The following is a 6,822-nucleotide window of genomic DNA, read 5'->3' as shown; positions in this document are numbered from 1 at the left end:
AAACTTTATCTCATGAGTACCACGTGAGTTGTAGCAATTGTAGAGAACGAAATAATGATTGAGTATGTGGATTTTCTTTACAAGCTCTTATTTGAGTCTTTCTGATGTTGTGATAAATTGCAATTGCTTCAATGACTAAAGGCTATCGGTTGTTACTTCTCGGTAGGGTTCTTGATCCATGCTTTACTTTGTGAAGGAATTATCACTTTAGCATGAGAGATTATATGTTAGTATTGCTGTTCTGAGCTTGATCATGATGCATGCATGTTCGTATCTTGTTTTGTCGACACCTCTCTCCCTAAACATGTGGACATATTTATTGAGCTAGGCTTTCGCTTGAGGACAAGCACACTACAAGAAATATGCTCATACATGATGTTTTTTAAGACGTCGTTGATGAATTCGTCATAAATCTATGACGATTTCATCCAAGATTGTCGTAAACCGTTTAAGGGGATCAAATCTACATATAAATTACGACGATGTGAGTCAAAAACGTCGTAACCGCATAAGATGAGATCGTCATAACTTTTACGACGATTATAAAAATGTCGTAACATGTTCTAACTATGTTGACATGTCACTCGTGGGTCCATTCTATGTCACGCGTCAAACCCGCCTACCAAAAATAGTTAGAAAGGTCGGAAATGCATACAACTCGGTGATCATACATAAAACTAGTAGGTGGAAGGTGCAGTGGCACGCCGCGCCGATCGCTTAACCCGTGCTTTCATGTATGTTGTTTCTTATTTTAACATGAGAGAAGGAATGACAATGGGTTTGACATCGAGTTGGTTGCAATGATTTATATAACGAACGCCTTTTCATATAAACTATAATTCTTAAATCATTAAGTTCAAAATTAGGAGGAGGGAAATATGGGACGCTGGGAGGTGGAAATGAGTGGAAACCCTTAAGTTAAAAATAAAAACATTTAAAAAATTGAAATCCTGAACTTTTTGTATTTGCAAACAATTTTGAAATGAAGGTAACAATTTTTGAATATTGTTCTAGATTTTTTGAACCAAATTTAAAAACACAAACATTTTTTCAAAAGTAAACAAAAATTCTAAAAAGTGCGATCATTCTATGAATATCTTAATATTTATTTGAAAAGGAAAATAAACTTGCAAAAGATAAATAAATAAATAAAAACATAAAAAGGAGTGAAATATCTATCAAGCGATGAAAAAAAGGCACAAAAAATACGACACAATGAATAACCTGAAGTGAACCAAAATAAAAAGTGGGATACATGTGTCAAGCCGAGGTGAGTCGTTATTCACAGTGTCAAACGCACCTGAAAGCTTCTAGCTTAGTAGCTTTAATATAGTAGTATATGAGGTCTAAGTTGAATGAAAATTTCAATGATGCCTTTTCGCACAATATTTTTGATAGTTGGTTCATAAAATCTATTTATATTTAGCACTTAGAAACTAGTATTTTAAATCATAGATATTTCCAACCAATGATAATTGTTCCCACGGATTACCCTCACTATATTCAATCTGAACCGTCCACATTCGATAGATCCAACGTCTCTCACTCCGGTCTCAGGAAGCCAACCTAAACCCTAGGAGCCCGTGGCTAACTCTCCTCGCCCGACCCTTCAGAGAACGCGCGTCGTCACCTCTCCCTCTCCCTCTCCCCTCTCGTCGCAAGATCCAACCCCACTCCCGTCGCCAGATCCAACCCCACTCCCGTCCCCGTACACCCCGCCGCCGCCGCCGCGAATCCCGCCGGCGTCCACCCCGCGCGCGCGTGCTCTGCGCCCCCGTGTCGGTTCGACGGACTCCAGGACCTCCGGATCGGAGCCCCGCAAGCCTCGCCATGGCGGCCAACGCGCTCAAGGCCTAGCTCAACGCGACAGATCGCTTCCAGTTCTGACACCGGCCGGCGAGAGGAGATCGGGCTCGCCAATCTCTCACTGGCTTCCCTCCGTCCCTGCCCAAAGGCGGGTGCGGCGTCAAATCGCGCACCGAGAAGAGCTGATCTGCCCGCGCTGCTCTGTTCTGCTCGGTGGACGCGGGCCTGCGGCAGCGGCAGCGGTGGACAAGGGAGGGGAGGTAGGCATCGTTTGACCTCCGTGACGCTCTCGATGTTGGGGGAGAAGCCCGACCTGGTCTGCGAGCCGGGCGACATGCTCGGGCAGGCGATGCGAACCAAAGACACAAAACAAGTGAAGCGAACCCCCTCTTCCTCCTCATGTCGCCATCCGCCGCCGCCGGCGAAACCCCGTCCGGGGAGCCGCGGAGAGCAGCACCAGCGCTGAGGAGTCGCGGTGGCTTGCGGCCCTCTCTGAACCCGAGCTCGTCCGTCCTCCACTTCCCTCGTAATCTCTCCTTCCGACCATCGATTTTTCAACCTTCGATGGTTTCCTACAGGATTTGCTCATCAGCCTGAAGATGCTGGCCTGTCACCCGCTGTCACCCGCTGATTACTCTCCAAATGCAAAGTTCATTTCCGTCCTGTCACCCGCTGATTACTCACCCGCTGTCACCTACAGGATGGTTTCTTGCTTTATTTCCGTCCTGTCACCCGTTGATTACTCTCCAAATGCAAAGTTCATTTCCGCTTTGGTGGCAGACCTATTGTCTTTGTTGCTGATTTATGTGCACTTACACCATGCCTTGGGACATTCAGTTGTTTCTGTTATTCTTCAAATACTCTGAATCTGTGTGTCAAGGGGGGCAAATTTGGAGCAAAACTTTGAATTCATGGTAAGCATAGGACGGTTTCCCTGATTCAGAGTTGTGGCATATAATAGTCTTCACACAAATGCAGCTTATAATCAAATATATATATATATATATATATATATATATATATATATATATATATATATATATATATATATATTATGCACCCGGGTGTCATGCCTTATGACCCTTTCTTAATAGCTAATCAGTCTTTAGGCTGGTTTCACACGAAAATACGATTTGTACTTCTTACTTTATTTGCTAGTGTTTGAAAGATGTTTGCTCTTCACTTGCATTTATGCTCTTTGCTGAACAGCAACATGCTTTTGCTTGTCCTCTGTTTTCTTATACATCCAGGAGCTTGTTTCTTGGTTCTTTCTTATGTTAATTCGCTTAGAAACACCAATTGATGCAATTCCAATGCATCATGAAGCTGCAAGAATCGCTTCACATGGTGTGTTAGTATTCTACCATGCATAAATTGGTCAACGGGGGGAATCTTGGTTTTACTTTTGCCACCAAGTAGATTATAGATATCCAGCCTGTTGATTATTCTGTAGTACATTATTTGACACAGTACCAAGTAGAAACATTTTTGGTTAAGAGGTAACTGCTCTCCTTGTGCAAAAATCCTTGGGCCGGATGACACCATGGTAAATTTCCCCAAAAATTACACCATCACAATCTAGTACAGTAGTTGCCTAACATCACGGATAAAATGGATCACACTAGTTGTGAGGATAACCAACTGACATGAAGGAGTATATGATGTTAAAAACAACATTAGAACAATCATGAGATTATTACACCACTTTTGGCTCGAGGTAAAAAACCCCAAAAATATGGACTGTAAGAGCGATTTGCATCTGATGTTCTTGTTCACGATTAGTATTATTTTTTGGCCGTAGTGGACGAGCAGTTCGCAAGTTGCCTGGCCAGCAGCAGCTTTGATTTACGTGCATGGCAAGAACAAATGGCGCCCTACCAAGTCAAGCAAGAGCAAGCACACATCGTTAATCATCGTCATCGTCTTTACGTTTCGTTCTGGGTGGCAGAGAGGCCGGAGGCGGACGTGGTGGTGATCGGGAGCGGGCTCGGGGGGCTCTGCTGTGCGGGGCTCCTGGCGAGGTACGGGTAGGACGTGGCGGTGATCGGGAGCGGGCTCGGGGGGCTCTTCTCCGGCTTCTAGTCCAGAGGGCCCCAAGACAACCCCCTCACCCAGGTCCGTCACCCTCCATTGGTTCGGTTCCTCTCCTGCAAACAACAACAGAGCAGAGAACAGGGAGATTCTTTCAGACAAATTAACTGTCCGAAGTCTGAACTGAACTTATCAACAGAACAGGATTGCCAGTTCTACATGCAGAATTGCGGTGAGAGCTCGAGGCTGGTCTTATTTCTCATGCAATAATTATTGACTGGCACTCCGGCCCCAAGCCATATGGATTGGTGTATTATGTTGCTTGATTTATTTTTCTTGATTGTCTGAAGTCTGAACCGAACATCTGGATTTCTTGATTATTGCTAAAAATGTTGGGGGTTCCTTGGTAGTTGCTACCTCTATAAGCATTACTCAGTCCCTCTCCATGTAGAAATTTTTCTGATAGAGATTATGTTGTGCAATATTTTGTCCTGCGTTCAGAAATTTATTTTTGGAATCTAGCCCTTTTTGCCGTCATATGCTTGTGATCTCTTGAGAAAGCTTGCCGTGCTACTTGTTACAGTAAGCCACATTTCGTTCTCAGATGCTATGTGCTGTTGTAATCTTGTTCTAAATAATAAGGATCCTTTCAGACTTCAGTCATTCGTTGTTGGATTCTGTTCTTATAGCTGTTGTTGCATATGTTTTCTTAATCTTGGCATGCGAGCTTAAGCAGTTTCTTGTGATGCATCTTTATTATCTTTGTTAAGAATTGAGTTAAGCTTCAGTAATGTATTCTGTACTGAACTTCTGAATTCTTCTGATAGCCAATCTGCTACTGTTTTCTGATAAGTACGATCTGAACTGAGTTAAGTTTCTTGCTATGATCTGAATTGAGCTATTCTGTTACTTGCTGCTAGCAGATTCGTGATGAAACCGTCCGGTTCAGGAGCAGCAGAACCGGGCGAGGACGGCCACGACCAAGAACCGGCCCATGAGCGCTCCTACGCCCCCTCCAATGGAGCCGGACCCGCGGTGGCGGAGACGAGGGAGGCGCCCAACTCATCTGGACTGGAGTGCGTTCCTGAGCGTTTCTTGGTTTCCTCTTGCGCAGTTCAACTCGTTGCGCACGGGAGAGGCAATGCAGAGGAAGGAACGGGTATGATCTTACTGCTCGCTCTCTTGTGATTTGTTGCCAAATCTTTCTGGTGTGATAGCATGCTTTGCACTTGATAGGAGGCGTTTCTTGATTTGTCTATTTGGTGTGATAGCATGCTTTTCACTTTTGCTGCGAGTGAAAAATGTGGGGATCATGTCTTGGCAGTGCTTGCTGTCATATTTTGGCAAGAAGAAATCTTGATGCCAAAATGTATCAGTTTCCATTGTAGATGAATGTCGTTACAGTAGTTTCCAATCTGGATGGCACTTGGCACTCACTACTAGCTCACATTTGGCTTAACTTAAAGCAATAGGTTGGCCTCTCATTTGAGGTTAGTACAGTAGCAGAGATACTTCTAATCTACTTGTTAGACATTGCAATGGGATCTGCAGTAGTTCTGTTTGTTTATGATTATTCTGCTTTGTTCAACACATGATTTACACATTGAAAAAACTGGTTACTCCTGTAGCATTTGAACTCAGATTTCCATACACTACTGTTTGTGCATTTGAGTAACTTGGCTCCAGAGTGTGTCATCATCGAGGTACTGTTAGATAGAGCATCTGTTAGTGGTCTTTCACTTGCGTGTCAGATAGTGTACAAATTAATTGTTGTTTTGAGTTGGCGGTCAAACCAGCACTTTGTTATCATACTAAATCGCATGGGTTTTATTGTATTATCTGGGTAGTCGCAAGCGAGGACTAGTTGTTCAGACTTAGGGGGTATGTTCTTCTGATTTGTGATGCTGATGGGACTTCTGCCTGTAGCATTTGTCAGTTTAGTTGGACTGAATTAGTGATACATAGCATTGGCAACATATATTACTAAAAAATAATTATTATAAATACATGTGGAAAAATGTGCGTACAAGACTAGCTAATTGTGTCTGCTTACTGTCTGGACGCATACTTTGGTACGACGTACGTGTATTGCAGAGTACCTTAACCAGTGAGAGTACCTTACTATATCATGTCCAATAATAATTACTATTGTATTTGATGCTGCCTTTTTTTTGAGTTATTTAAGTATGGGTCATTCGACTACATTTTTTGCCTACATACCGGTATATCTTACTTTAGATTAATCATTTCAGCTTCACACAATTAATTAAGGCCAAAAGTGGTCAATTTTAGGACTCTTCATAATTCAGCTGTCATTTTTTTGTATTGTTATTGTTCAGTCCATCTTTATACGTTACATCAGTGGTAGTTGGTTTAATTGGTTAGACTCAAACTTCTCTCATTTGAGTTCAGAAACATTTGTCGCTTCAAGGTTTCCGCCATGGATTGCTTGTTTTTTGCCTTGTTTCTATTCTTGATCTGTATCTTGTAGCTCTTACAAATATGGTTGTTTCTTCTACAGGACCTCCAGGCCTAAGAAAGTTGAAGTGCGAAGCCTTGAAGCCAATTGTGTGAAGCTCTACTTATCCAAGAATGAATATTATATATTGTAATAATAAACATATCTGCTTTGTAATAGATTGGAAAAATTGTAATATACTACCTTTGTGTTAATTTGATGAATTTCACATGTCCTTTCTGCTCTATTTGAAATATTCATATCGTATGCGATTTGAGAATGTGTGAAATGAAAACCTGATCAAAACTTCTTGACATATGGGACAAATTATGACAAGAACATGACAAATGGGACCACTAACAAGTTGCTTCAAGGATTTCTCCGATCTGACGTATGGCTTCCATGGCAGCTTCACGAACAACATCAAAGAAGGTTGCTCGTGGTACACGTGAAATGAAAAAGTATTGCCCCATAGTCTTTGGACAAACTCCTTTCACAGGGTGGAGGTGTACTTCCACGTACCAAAG

The 6,822-nt window shown here is 42.5% G+C and overlaps 1 long non-coding RNA gene across 3 annotated transcripts; it reads left to right on the top strand.

Moving 5' to 3' along the window:
* Positions 1-1,540: 1,540 nt before the first annotated feature.
* Positions 1,541-6,531, top strand: LOC123401051. Of its 3 annotated transcripts, XR_006611011.1 has the most exons (4): positions 1,541-2,066; positions 3,755-4,069; positions 4,761-4,996; positions 6,359-6,531. It is a non-coding gene; the product is annotated as an uncharacterized LOC123401051 (long non-coding RNA). The 3 variants fall into 3 exon arrangements; XR_006611012.1 differs by lacking the exon at positions 1,541-2,066 and having other exon boundaries at positions 2,889-4,069; positions 4,758-4,996; XR_006611010.1 differs by lacking the exon at positions 1,541-2,066 and having other exon boundaries at positions 2,895-4,069.
* The last annotated feature ends 291 nt before the right edge of the window (positions 6,532-6,822 follow it).

This window comes from Hordeum vulgare, chromosome 6H (assembly GCF_904849725.1).
Source record: "Hordeum vulgare subsp. vulgare chromosome 6H, MorexV3_pseudomolecules_assembly, whole genome shotgun sequence".
Taxonomy (NCBI): domain Eukaryota; kingdom Viridiplantae; phylum Streptophyta; class Magnoliopsida; order Poales; family Poaceae; genus Hordeum; species Hordeum vulgare.
This window is presented reverse-complemented; position numbering and strand designations above follow the sequence as displayed.